At 35.3% G+C, this 15,469-nt stretch overlaps 1 long non-coding RNA gene and 1 other non-coding gene across 2 annotated transcripts in view; one reads left to right on the top strand and one right to left on the bottom strand.

Annotated features, from left to right (window-relative positions):
• LOC143261146 (uncharacterized) overlaps positions 1-15,469 on the bottom strand; it is a 154,854-nt gene that overhangs the window by 56,181 nt on the left and 83,204 nt on the right. The gene's annotated exons all lie outside the window — the stretch shown is intronic.
• LOC117218781 (U12 minor spliceosomal RNA) lies at positions 14,595-14,744 on the top strand. The gene has a single exon (XR_004489866.1). It is a non-coding gene; the product is annotated as a U12 minor spliceosomal RNA (small nuclear RNA).

Genomic DNA, 15,469 nt, shown 5'->3' on the forward strand with positions numbered 1-15,469 from the left:
TTCTGGGAACCCCGCTTGGCAAAGTACAATCAATTAATCCCGACCAGGTATGCGAACTATTTAAATCGATGCCAATGAATAAAATAGGAGACTCGTTAGAATTCGTGCCGGAATATCGAGTACAGCTAACATAATTACGTGCGTTGAACGAACTATTGCGTAACGAAAGTGTGGCGCACCGTTCCATGGGATGATAATTAACGGCCGCGAAAAAAATGTGCATTTCCTGTCATGGCTGCGCTCTTATTCAACGGTGCATTAGCCGAGCAGTTTCTCTGTTGCGAGAAGGCATTTCCTCGGTCGCAACGAAGGCGGAAAAGTCTGTCCTAGTTGGAAAACTTCGTCGCGTTCGTTATTCGTTCGAGAGAACCTTGTTTCTTTTTCAATACGCCCTGAGCAAACTGTCGATACGCTCGATTCGAAGTATCATAATTATCGTGCCGAGTCCTGTCTTACCTCTCTCTCTCTCTCTCTCTCTCTCTCGCTCGCTCGCTCGCTCGCTCGCTCTCTCTCTTTCTCTATTCGTTCTTGTCCAGAGCTGAGTAAAATAGTATTTTAAATCGCATGTAGTAAATAAGTATTTTAGTTTAGATCATGCATGTATCTTCGATATATTGGGTTGGCAACTAAGTAATTGCCGATTTGTTCATTGAAATAAAAAATTTTTTTTTACTTGGAACGAAGTTTAATCTGTAATGTATTTTCCATTTTGTTCGATGACCTTTTGCCATCTCTCTGACAACTTGAAAATTCCACGCTCGTAGAAAGTCTGATCCTTTTCGTCCAAAAACTGAGTTAAGTGAGATTTTACAGCGTCGTCATCATTAAAAGTTTTACCACGAAGGGAGTTGTCCAGGGATCGAAATAAGTGGTAATCCGATGGTGCGAGATCAGGGATATATGGTGGGTGTAACATCAATTCCCAACCAATATCCATCAATTTTTGCCGAGTGGACAAAGACTTGTGCGGCCTAGCATTGTCCTGGTGGAAAATGACACCTTTACGATTGACCAATTCTGCTCGCTTTTCCTTGACCGCTGCATTCAATTTGTCCAGTTACTAACATTCACGGATAATAAAAAATAACATAATAATAATAATAATAATTTTATAATATAACATTTACGGATATCATAAAAATGGGAGTGAGAGGCATCTATAACTGAAATCGGCAATTACTTAGTTGCCAACCCAATAATATATTGTTATTGTTAACATATATATTGTTGTTGTTAACATTCACGGATAATAAAAAATAACATAATAATAATAATAATAATTTTATAATATAACATTTACGGATATCATAAAAATGGGAGTGAGAGACATCTATAACTGAAATCGGCAATTACTTAGTTGCCAACCCAATAATATATAATATTTTAATCGCTCGAAAGAATGTACTTTTAAAAATGAAATATTTTATTTGTTCGAAAGAATGTACTCTTTAAAAAAATAAAATATTATATTCGTTTGAAAAACTGTACTCTTCAAAAAATAAAATATTTTATTTGTTCGAAAGAATGTACTCTTTAAAAAAATAAAATATTATATTCGTTCGAAAAACTGTACTCTTCAAAAAATAAAATATTCCATTTGTTCGAAAGAATGTACTTTCAGAAATAAAATATTTTATTCGTTGCAACAAATTTTTGAGATGATATCTCAAATGGTATTTCATTTCAAAAACACTGAAAATATGTGCGCCACAGTACGTAATATCTTATTTACTTCATTTATTGTCATCAAATAAAACAGAATTGTTTTGATAATCTAAAACGAGTACTTTCCCTCTTCGTTATATGTCTTAGATTGTCCGAATAAAATATTCATTTCATGCTTTGGCTGTGTATTGTCAAAATATTTTTTAATATAATTTTATATTTGAAACACTACCTCGCTCGAATTGTGTAGAACCCATTGTTTAACATAGTACTTCAAATATTTTCTTTATAAATATTACGCGGCTCCGTTCTTCGCAAAACTCCGGGCACGGTCATTATTCTCGCGGAATGCAAATCCGATACAAACTGCCGTGCACAGTTTCCCGAGATGCCTCCCCCTTGGCCCCCCTTAATCTTAACCCGAGAGGAGCCTCCCCAGGACCTCGGGACCCCTGCGAGCTATGGAACCACGGCTGCGGTCGGCGGAGAAGTTCGTCAAGTGAGTAGCTCGTTGTCAAGATCCTCGGGGAAGATTAAGATCGCGGACCGGAGGCAAGAAGCGAAAGATAATGCCGGATAACGTTCCGGCGTATTCGATTTAAACGCGCGCGGGAGCGCCGCGTGATTTATTCCGTTGATCGAATGCAATTTCTGCCCGGCCACGGCCATTTGCTCGTCGATGATCACGCGATAATGTCGGATCGCGTTTCGGCCGATAACATTGAGCGATGGAAACCCGCCGCTCAGCAGGATCGCGGAGCCCGCCGAATAAATAAATGATCGGCCGATTGGCTATTAAATATTTCCCGATGCTTAAACGCCGTTGTCGGCGACGTGCTCGATGAAAATATTCTTCGGCTCGAGAGATGTATCTCGTTTCTTCGCGATTTAGCTATTACTTTCAGCCACGCGGTGCAACGGAGGCTCATCCAACTCTGTCATCCCTTTATTTTGGAGTTAATGAGGTTGCAGATATTTATGGAATATTTATGGAACATTTATGGAATATTCATGGAGTTCAGAATATTGATAGTTTATGGTCCGAATGGATCTAGATACTCGAAATGTTGTCAATAATGTAAACTTTATTATGTTGTTTATTTTATTCGCGATCGTTCAAGTTTCTTTTTCAAAGGTTCAATGAAATGATCTTATATAAATAACGTAATATTTTTGCTCTGTTTTTCGGTGCTATGTCGCAGCCACAGACGATTTATAAACAGACCACGGATCCTTGTACAAAATAAAAACGTGTTAAAACGATTGCAAGAAATATAAGTGAAATGAAAATTCATTTTTCCTGTTAATAATTTTAATAAGTCGAGAATAATGCAACAGTATTCTTAAATTTTTCAAATATCTGTACAGTTTTGTATCGTTGCTATTCGCTTTTCTTATAAATCCATAAAATCCGCGGCTTATTTATAAGTTATTATAAACTCTTTGAGCGGAGAATTAAATTATAAGGGGGAACGTGTAAAATCCAATAGAAATTTTCATGAATGCAGTATACCTTTTAAGATACTTTCAGGACGTAAACAGAACAGAAGTAGTACTTTAGGATAGCTTCTGAACATAAATGAAATAAAAGTAATACTTTAGATTACCTCCTAGCTATAGATAAAATAAAAACATTTCTTGCAGTACCACAAAAATATAAATCACATGAAAATTAATTAAAGCACTATTGGTGCACAAATAAAGTATGCGTATTTCTTTACGATTCCTTCGAGATACAAACAAAATAAAAGTAACAATTTAAAGTACCTGGTGGATATAAATCACAAAAAAATAATACCACTCGAAATATTAGGGGGGCCGGAAAGTTATGTCGTTTGTTTACACTAAATTCAAACAGATAAATCTTTAACTAGTTTTTATTTTCAATCATTGATGTAATCACCCTCATTATCAACAACCTTCTTTCATTTAGTATGCAAAAATTAGTATGCAAAAAAAAGGAACACTGACATGCGCAGAAACGACATTACTTTCCGGTCCCCCTAATACCTAAAATAAAATACCTAATAACTAAAAATAACTAAAATAAAGTAGCACTTCCAGATGCATTCGAGATATGAACAAAGTGAAAGTATTATATTAAGGTGCCCTCCAGACTTAACCCTAGAAAGATAACCATATGACAACGTACGTAAAAGATAACCATACGCTTTAGAGGCGCATGCTTTTCTAAGGCGTCAATTTTATACTAACAATGGATATTTATTTAAGTTAATCTAGTCATTTTAAAGGTTTGGCATTATTGTAAAAATAAAATGCATTTATATTATATTTTTTTATATTTTAAGTAATTTTAAACTTAAATCACTAGACCTCTATGAAAAATTAACAAAAATCAACAGTCTTCGCAGGCGCCTCTGCGACGTAGGTTATCTTTCTCGGGTTAAATAAAATAAAAATAGTACATTAAGGTACCATCGTAATAAAAGGAAAGAAGTAGATCAAAATACCTTGAGAACGCAAAGAGGTAAGCGTAATCACGAAACTCGAAGACATCGCTGCCCGTCCCTAACATTCCACGCGCATCTGACAATGTTTCATGTGCTATCCACGGGTAATTAATTCGAGAACACACGTAATATCCTCCTGGCCGAAACCCGATACGGGGTTTCTGAAATAATTGAGCGAACAGAGACCGGACGGTCGCTAAAGTGAAGCACGTCGGAACGATTTCCATTTAACGAAAGAGCCATGAAGTCTGAATTCGCAAACGGCGATTACACCCGCGCATGGTCGATGGCTAATGGGAGATTATGCAAGGCAGTTTGGTTAATGGAAAGCACCCGGGCCTAGGTTGCCGGCACAATTACGGCTTAACATTCCCGGATAAACCAGACGAATATTTCACTCCACGGCGAGCACGGCGATTGCACGTTCTTGCCGTAAAAAAAAAGCGCGCGAATAGTACAGTTTCTTTTCTGCTGCGCGAAATGGATTCTTGAAACGTTTAACGGAAAAGTCGCCGGCAAGTCGCAAAGGAAAGATTCCTTTTAAGGGGATTAATGGAAAGTCGGGACCAAAGCCTTTAACATTTAAAATCACTCGGAAGGATTTCTCTAGTCTTGCTTCATTGTTAATTACTCTGCCGCTGTGGGAAATTTAAAATACACAAGAATACATATTGGTGAACGTCTTGCCGCGTGTACAGATTATTGAAATTTCATTAATAATGTCTAACACCATTTCTCTTTCCTAATTATTATTAAGAAATCTTTCAGTAAACGAAGGAAACGATTCATTCACTCTAATTTTTGTAAAATGACGTATGAAAATTTTGCATAAAGATCCGCAGCCTATTTTAATACTTCAGTTTTGCCAGAAAAAATATTTTTTTTTTTTTAATTAAGTCAATTTTATTCTTTAAATAACATTTAAATAACATTTTGTCATAGTATATTATTATATGTTATAATACAATATAAGATGTTATGAAATTATATTTTAACTATTGTCTTGGTCACGATGTCATTGTATTAACACTTTTTAAAATAATTTATATTATAAAATAATTTTAAATGTTATTAGAGATTAACACTAAACGTTAAACATTAATATTTCAAAACTCTCTATAGAGAGTATATATAAATAAAGAAATATATATATATAAATAAATAAATAATAAATAAATATACAAATAAATTCTATATATAAATAAATATGGATAATATGAACAATAAAATACGGTTTTTCTTAGCCTAGCTATAGTAATGTCGCTATAATAATTTATAATAACTTACGAGTTGGAATCATTAATCATTAAACAAATTTTTGCCCAATTATTATAAACTAGTTACAATAACTAACGAGTTATAATCTTGAATCATTAATCAGATTACTTTCTGCCTAACTCTGTCTACAGAAATCTTCCCAAACCAATCGAAGCCAACCAAAAACTCTAATAACTTCGCACGAGTGGAAATAATCAACTTTCAGGAATTGTAAGCTAAACACTGCCAGATCGAAATTGATACGAACACCTGGACGACCGCTCGCATAGTACAAAACCAATTGGACCTTGAAGCCAATCAATATCATTCGGCAGAAGGAGATTCCCTAATAACCCCGGAGAAAGTTCGTTTTCGGTGAAAGGTCCGCGGAGCTTGGTTGTTATCCGCTGCGAAAACCTTTCAGAAACCGATGGAAAATCCATCTGTGAGTCAATGGCGAGCGGAAGATGAAGGGTGGGCGTCGAGGGCGAGCGGCTGCATTCCGCGTAGATGCGTTCTCGTTGAGCTCGAGCAATCGATACGAAACCCCCATGGCTCTGGACCGTTCCAAATCAATTCCCTTGAGAGTTACACCGGGTACGTTTCGTTTCGAGCCGCCGTTCTCCCGTATCTCCGCACGCTCCGCGCGTTTTGCCATAGAACTACTAACTACCCCCTTTTTTTTCGAGACCCTAAAGGGTGCGACCGCCACACGTCCCACCGCTGCGACGGGTTTCGCACCAGCCTGTTGTACTGGCGGAAACGATAATGCCATCGTGGCTGGAAAATTTGCTACGGCGTGCTGCAGTCACGTAGTTTCGCCAGTAAACCGTCCCGGAAAGAGGAATCATTTCCGGAATGGTTTACGTTCGGCCCTATGTGCGACTCGGCGCGATTCGATTGAACATCGCTCGACGTGTGCGAGGTAATATTTGCGGATCCGGCGATGATAATTAACCCTTTGCCACCCTGAGTCACGCAGAGCACTCGGAATCCAATTTGGGGAAACGTGTTAGTTATTTGGCGCAGTAGATTTTTATGGTGGTAAAACTCGCTTTAGAAAAGTGTTCTGTTCTTACTATTTTGCAATATTGGAGAAACGGTTTAGCACCGTTTTGAATCGTTCTCACTCGAAAATAATATAATATATAATATAATATAATATAATATAATATAATATAATATAATATAATATAATATAATATAATATAATATAATATAATATAATATAATATAATATAATATAATATAATATAATATAATATAATATAATATAATTTAATATAATATAATATAATATAATATAATATAATATAATATAATATAATATAATATAATATTATGATAATTATTTTTATACAAAATTATCTGCACTAATTGCAAAATACCGAAGTTACATTGTGATTTTTTTTCTCTCTTTAACTATTTTGCTAAGCTGAAAATAATATAATAATATTTTTAAATTCTTTACACGTTTTCAATGTTCTGTATTTGATCTATTCATTTTTCTCATAAATGCACAAAATTTATACTCTGGTAATGATAGAACGTTGGAAGTAATTAGCCTGGTTAAATAAAATTTAGTACAAGAATGTATTGATACATAGCTTTAATTGAACAAAAATTGTTAGTCTTCAAAGTATTATTATTATTATCAGCAGTATTGTTATGTTTTGTAATAATAATTTATGTTTACAGAATTTTCAAATCTTCAAACCAGTTATTCACGATGGTTAGAAATAATCCATTTGAAAGTGTTAGTATTTTGAGCGACCACTATCAAGGAAATTAAAACTAACACAAAAAAATAAAAATAAATAAAATAAATAAATAAAAATCCCACAAAATTAAATACATTCTCAATATAAATGTTATCAGAAGTATTACATTCAGAAATCATATTCATGTAATCCATAAAAATTTAACTAACTTCGCCAAATCTTTGCTACAACTCAAGTATCACATAAATAAATGAAGTAATTCACAATTTAGCGAATGAAAAGAATTTTATAGTGAATGTTAAATATATGAAAGTTAATAATACATTATCACATGGTTGCAGAAAAGGTGACTTATATTTTATCACATTCAAATAAAACAGAGGAAAACATGATCGAAAAAATTAGTAATGAGTTAAAAAAAAAGGTAAGCAACAATTTCATAAACAAAGGTTATGTATTAAAAGTGGTTCAATTAAACTTAGGTGTCGCGACGTCGGGAACTAAATATGAGCGAGTGTAAAGAGATTGAGCAAACAGCGAGCGAGTAATAATAAGGATCTAGTAAGCTGCGTCCTCTCGACGACAATGCGAGAGAGAAATGTCGACGATGAAGGTCCTAACAAAAGGGAGGACGGTTTTAATATTGCACACGACGACAAATTGCACCCTCGTTATTTAGGGTGGCATCGCATCCCGCCTAGAACTACGCGGCAACTTTGTCTGAGTGCTCAACGAACTCTTCTTACAAACGAATTTCCACGCTGGCTGACTTAAGTTAGCTTTATTAAGTAAGCATAAGTTTACGCGCCAAGTAAGAAGGAAATTTCCATTAGAAATAACTTAATCTGTTTATTCCGTTGGACCTTCTCGTCTGAATTCAAATGGAAAAAAAATTAATGACATTTGGCTACACCCTTGCCCCACTCTTTGTTCGCGAAGAACTTCGAGAACTATAATAGAACGGCGTCAATTAACCCTCCAATCTACAGATTAGGTCCGTAACGCTTTATATTCTCCCCTTTTTGTTTTATTCAAAATTCTTCCTTTAACAATTTACATAAAACCGTTTTATGTTAATTAATTCTGTATGGAAAAAGCTTTACAGTTAGAAAGAAGCTGTTTTATTTTCATGAATTCTGTATGGAAAAAAGCTTTAGAGTTAGAAAGAAACTATTTTATTTTAATTAATTCTATATATCTAAAATTGCTTATTCTGGGCCTGGTATAATAAATATGTCTTTGCATATTTCCAAATATGGAAATTGCATATCTCCAAATACGGAAATATTTTCAACCAGTTTACCTTTTCTCCGTTAGTATTTTTTCTTATCCGTTTCTGGATTGTATTTTGTAGATTTTTTTATTGAAACGAAATTCTCTCGTTTCATTTCGTGTAAAATAAATTTATTACTTTTTCTACGTTGTTTTATAACATCATAATAATCCTGTGATGTGTACAAGAAATTCTTTTCACGTGACCCCGTCACCTATGTCTATGAAAATTGGACTTACACCACTTTCCTGATCGATCGTTACGCAATTTCTTTTATTGGCCAATTTTAAATTGAACAAAACATTGGCATTTTTTAAGAGATTAAATATTAACCAGTCATAAATAAAAAGGTTACACTAAATTAATCGCAAATTATATAACATGTCATTTTCTTTTTTAAATCGACTTACACCACTTTCAAAATAAACGGTCCATATATCGACACCCATCGCAATCGACGTCAATATCCACCGCAAGCGTGTTTTTGCCACTGCAACCCCAAATATGCAAGCCACTTGGCAGTGTCAGCGATACTGTCGAAGGACACTGCGCTTGGACAGCGTCAGTCTTCCGTAATTCGACCGTCCCCGCTTTCACTCGGGACCCCGATAATTCTTGTCAGAATTCCAGCCGTTTCTTACATTACTTACGAAACACGACAGTTATTGTTCCGACTGCTAACCACGATGCGGCGGAGACCCGGCTGGACAATGCAGTAGAGCATTGACAATTGCAAATAAGCATCGTTGCTCTTGTTTCGTCGACACGTGCTCGATTCCCTTAGATACGAGCGAACAAAATGAAAAATCGATAGCAACGTTGTATTTAGACTTATTGGCACGCTAACAAGAAGTTGAAGGACTTGCGCGATTAATTCTTTCTTTCATCGCGGAGAAATCTTAGTGTCTGCATTTCTGCTATTGTTCGGTTTGTGTTGCGGTTCATCTTTTAGTTAAAGACGTTTTAAACGTGCGAAGTGAATTTAAATTTTAGAATTTAACCCTTGAAGCCATTTTTTAACTGTAGTTTTAAGATAATTTTTCTGACTACCAGTATTTCCATTTCATACGACAAAGTGCATTTTATGCACACGAAATTGAGTCTCGTGATTCATACAACAGTTACGCTTTTAACAGTATTTCAAATCTAAACTTCGATGATGTAAAAACGATCTTAGAACGTGGTATAACAATTTTAGTGGTGCCTCAGAGTCACCACTCGAGTGCAAAGGGTTAATGTTGTAGAATGAAAGGATACTCAAAAGCACTTTATTTAGAGTTACAAATTCTACTCCAGAACATTCGCGTATCCAGTAAAATAAGTGATGGTGATATATTGCAAAACTACAGAGATACAGAAATCTGGTGTTGGTGAAAATCCCGAGGTGGCAACCTCACGGTTCGGTGTCTACTTTTGAACAGTCGTCTGGGCCCACCTGGGCCTCTGTAGGCAACGGCTCACCCTCGCAAGGGGCCATAAAACTGTTAGGTGGGTCATCGTTGAAATTCCAACAGTTAATGTACCATTTGAGTTCAATAAATTTATTATACAGGGTTGCCCGGAAAGAATCATCCGATTTCAAAAATTTATATTTTAGCAAATTATACACAGAAAATTATAATTCAAACACGAATATAACGGGAAAATGTGTGAGTTTTTGTTTACAAGTGTTCAATATGACTTCCTTTCGTTACACGTATGATATCATTGCGATATGAAAGTTCTTGCCAAACACGGTGTAATGTATCTCTGGTAATTGTTTGTACAGCATCGCAAATGCGTTTTTTCAGTTCATTTACACTTGTAGGTAAAGGTGGTACAAAGAGAAGATCCTTCACAAATCCCCAAAGGAAGAAGTCGCATTGGGTTTAGGTCGGGTGATCTCGGAGGCCAACTGTGTAGAACCATATTATCGGATGAACTGCGACCAATCCAACGGTTTGGTACATGAGAACAAAATAATAAAAAGTAAAACTCGCACATTTTCCCGTTATATTCGTGTTTGAATTATAATTTTCTGTGTATAATCTTTTAAAATATAAATTTTTGAAATCGGATGGTTCTTTCCGGGGAACCCTGTATTGTGTCCAATTTGTATGAACGTACAGAACGAACAATTTCTGTGCCAACATAAAAACGTATTTTAGAAGATGTTTATGAATTTTGTAAAGACGTTTTTTATGGAGATATGTTTTATAAAGGGAATCCATAATTGTTAAATGAAATATAAACTGCTCAGAGTCTTGAATGGATTTCTAAATCGATTATTATATGTGTATCCACACGTACATCAAAACATCTTGGGATATTTATTAAAATGTACGGGAAACAAAACTAAGTTATTTAGAATTGTTTGTTGCATACAACACTGTCCACAGACAAGACAACTTCAGAAAGCTTTCGATTTGTCCTAAATAAAAATTGTCTGTATTAATTAGGTGGGTTAGAATCATAGTGGCATAAGTGACATTTTCGAAAATGTTGACGTATGTCTCAAAACGTGATCTGTACATACATGTCGAAATGTTAAAAATACTTAACAGTAAATTATCTTAATAATAAATGTTGTAAGTAAACGGTAAAACTCCTCGTTCCTAGCAATAAGAAAAATGTGGCTTAAGCCACATTAATTGTAACCTATTCAATTGTGACAATCTATGTTTTGTCCGTACGTTCGGTTAGTCGCCTAACGTACATGCGCGACCGAACTATTGTACGCTCGATTCGCGCTTCCTACGGCAAATTAATGACGTGGAAGGGTCTCTAGTAGTCTTAGAGAACTTTACTTTTTGTGTTGTACTCTCTGCGAGCGCTGGTGGAAGAATGCTCTTCCAACGCTGGAAAGTCGTGGAAGAGCACCCGTGGATGGAGGTAGATTGTTTATTATTGGTCAAGGCACGAATCACCCCTTGGAGGGGGTTGTCTGCCTTGACCCTTGTTGGGGCCTGAGAGGGTTTCCCCAATGGTGGGACCTTTTTATGGCCCTTGTCTCCGGACGCAACAATCTATGCATTTAAATTTCAGTGCAAAAATTTCAGAAAACTCTATCATCCAACTGGAAAGCATTCACGAAACAATTTTGCAAGTGTCTATCGTATCGTTTACAAACGTGCAGAGGGAAAATAATTATCAGAGAGTGGTCGAAAACTTTCGTCAGGCAGTGTACGCGTCTACGCTTCGCGCGAACAAAGTCTATCGCATTTTTGCAGGGACCGCGAACGAGATCTACTGGATGGAAAAACAAAAGTGAAAACAAGAGAAAAGACGAGAGAAAGGGAGTGAGAGAGATAGAGAGAGGGGGGGTCGGAGGGAGAGTGCCAGAGGGCAAAACAAGGGATAACGGAGAGCCATAGGTGCAGGCGTACACGCGAGGCTAAGGGTCGAGGAGAATGCGAACGTGTTCGGAACAATGTCACAGGTTGCACACAATATGGGCACCGGTGGAGTCGCACGAGGGATTATTCGGTGACGCGTGGGGTGCATACGATCTTCGAAGGGATGCCGGGCCAGATAATTAGGATTGAAGGGAGGGGCAGGGGGGCAGGATCAAGCGCTTCATGCGCAGAGACACGAGTTTCCGTGCGAGCTGTGTACGTTGACCCCCCGCACACGACTGTCGTCAGACTGTCAGAGACACATCGGGGTTAATTACGGCTCCGCGGGGTTGCGTAATCTTCCTTCGCGATAAAGGTCGAGGGAGTCCGAAAGAAACTGCAGAGCTATACCCACGGATCGTCTGGTTCCCAAAGATTAGGGGATCACGCGCGCTTCTTGCCTTCCGACAGATAAGGAGATCCGAAAAACCCGTTCTACGAGGAACATGCCGATGTTATATAATCTCCACGAATCGGTGTTCGACGTGCGCATTTTACGAATTTGTTCCTGGGAAACGAGCAAATTGAATACCGTGGCCTCGGGAAAACATTCACTTTTCTTCAACAGATTGCACAGCGATCCGCGAAACAATAATTTGTGGCCCAAATTCGATTTTTCAACTTTCGTATTTGAACATTTCTTTTTTCGATGTATTATTGACAACTCCTTGGAACTTCGAAATCGAAAATATTTTTCAAAACGTTATGAAGCGTTATGAAGGCAAAAATATGAAATTAAAATTAAAATTAATTGTTTTAACTATTTGTTACAAAATATCAAAGTACAAGTTGCTTGAGGGACTGGTGTAAGTCCATTGTTTTCTTTACTGTTGCGCCGTTTTTTTTCTGTTCGTTTTATTCACGAAATATTTTAATAATCTATCATGAAAACTTTAATTGTTTCAAAAGCTAAACACGATGCTAGCAGATAAATCAATGCTTGAATTACTTTTCAAATGATCGAAAAGTACTGATTGATTTTTTTGCGAATGTCGACTTCTTGATTTTGTAGATTTTTTTTCAAAATAAAGGTTGTCTCTATTACTAATTGCATGATACAGGAGCTATGTAGACATTTAATTTTGTTCTTAATAATTGTAATCAGTCCAAAATAACATAACGGTCTTTTGAAATTCTTTGAATATTTTTAATATATTTTGGGTTTGCTGTCCATATTTTCGTTATAAATGCATAAAATCCGCAGTCTATTAATAATTACGCTTTGTATGATAATTCAGGAACTCTGTGTTTGCATCCTTGAATAATCTAACAAAATTAATTTAATAGTAATTTCTCATTCTTATACTGTAACTTCCATATAAATTGGTATTATTTCTGCAACACTATTTTGTCAACTTTTCGACTTTTATCTTCCGTTTCTTAAAATTTAACAAAAGATAAAAATGTTTATAACATAAGACATTAATATTGGTATCTATATAAATAAAAAACACGATCTTTTATGTTACTTATTTTTCAGTTTACACAGTTCTCAAGTAGCTAAATTAGACATCTTAATATTTGATTGCAGTGAACTGCGAATTTCAACGATTAATCTATAAAAGTTTAGGCTTGCATAAATAACCCGGTCTACTACTGGTGATCGCAGATCAAAATTAACTTTATATCTGCTTGCATTAATTGAAAAGAAAACGATTAAAAACAAGTATAAGAAACTGATCTAAATGTACCGGGGAAATATAATTTAGCATCATGATCCTGCTTTAAAACCTTCTAGTAGTCATCAAATTTTGTATAGCTTGTTTTGCGAAGCGATGAGATGTCAAATTAACGAAAGCCACCAGTTGAACGTTAACTACCACTTATTAACATCTTTTTTTAATCTCATCACATTTAATTGCACAGCGGCCCGAATAAATTATTTGTTGTTCAATGGAGACGACAGAAGAGAAAGACGCAAGGCTGAACTTATGGGAAAATATTATTAAGGTCATGCGTGCAATTTTAATAAGCATCTCGCGCATAATGAATCTAATATAATCGCGAGACTTTCATTAGAGCATAATGAAACCATTAAAGTTCGCTTAGCAGCGTCATCATCTTCGCGCGAAGCTGCTCCGTCTCGAAAATTATGTCTTTCCGAAGGTAGGCCCTGACCTCTTTCTACCCTTGCAATTTGCTCACCGACGCAGTAATTAAGATTGTGTACACTGAAACAATACACAAGATCAAGATAGCATCGTGACAAAATTTTATTCCTGATTTTATCGATACTGTTAGGTGCAATTGAGAGAAACACGTTAAAAAGTAATTCCAATATCATTTATTTAATATAATTTTAATACAAAACAGATTTTATAATGAATCGAATTAAATAAATTTGTTATTTTACAATGTGAAAAGTAATCGATGGAATTATCATTAGCGTAGAAGTGCTAGGTAATAGGTATGAAAAGTGTACGATAAAATCGAATCATAAAAACTCTTATGTTTTCTTTTGCCTAAATTGTTTATCACAAATGAAATGATACCAGTTTAATTAAAAGTCAGTGTGTGTATCGTAATTATATATTTTTATTCATACGAAATATCAAATAAGCATGGTCGGTTGTTCATTAAATTTAATATTAAATATTAGAAGTACAGTAAATTCTCTCCAATTGTTCCTTAGCTTGTAAAATATTCTGTAAAATATTAAGGAAGAAAAAGATTCGAAAAAGTAATGAACGCTCGCGGTGTTGTAAATTGAATTTCCCGCCGCGTGCATAATAGTACAAGGCGGCAGCCAACAGATGGCAAATTCCTTACTCGTTTCTCGCAGGTAAAATTCAACGGCGATGCTTTATAAAGCAGGACGGTGCAGCACGAAATCGTGCCTTAAACTAATGAGTAAGGAAAATATAGAGCTTTGGTAACGCTTAGCTATGCTGATTATAAAGCGACCATATTTTTGAAGAGGCTAAGGTCGTCCTATGGCAGCGCGAACTACTTTTTCGCGCAGCCGAGTGAAGCGATCTACCTCGTAATTGAAGTTCAATAATAGTGAGGAGGTGTCGAACATATTCTCATAAATAAAAATAAATTAAAAGTAAAATAAATTAACGAATGTGTCAATCATAGATGTTTTATAAATAAAGTTACGAATATGTTCCATTAAAATTATTCGAACAAATTTTCAACGTGTAAATCTTGTTCTTCTCTCTACATACTACGATTTTTTTTTTTCAAAACCCAAACAATGCAATCAAATTTGAACTGTAACTTAAAACAATAATACAGTAATTACGTAGTATAGACTCAATATTTTATTATTTAAAAAATGTATACACTAATTTACGTGGGTCTCCGCATCAATTTAATATAATAATAATTAATAATAATAATATTATTATTAATATTATATAATAAAAAATAATATAATTTAATATAATAATGTGTACCATATGGAATTTGACAAAATATATAATTAAAAAATATTATATTGAACACTTCATAAAATTAATAAAATAATAATTCTATGTGTATCACAGAATTAAATAAAATATATGATTAAAAAATATTCTATTAAATACACACGATTTGAAGCGGTAGGTCAGCGATCTGACGTAATGTTTTAAATATGCCTGGTGGCGCAATGGGCATGTTAATTCTGCGTGTGTCACAGAGAGCATTGAAACTCATTGTAATCTCGCAAACCGCGCTGTCTCTCGTAATACGCGGTAATTATAATTCCCGTGCTTCGGATTC

The sequence above is a fragment of the Megalopta genalis genome, chromosome 1 (assembly GCF_051020955.1).
Source record: "Megalopta genalis isolate 19385.01 chromosome 1, iyMegGena1_principal, whole genome shotgun sequence".
Classification (NCBI taxonomy): domain Eukaryota; kingdom Metazoa; phylum Arthropoda; class Insecta; order Hymenoptera; family Halictidae; genus Megalopta; species Megalopta genalis.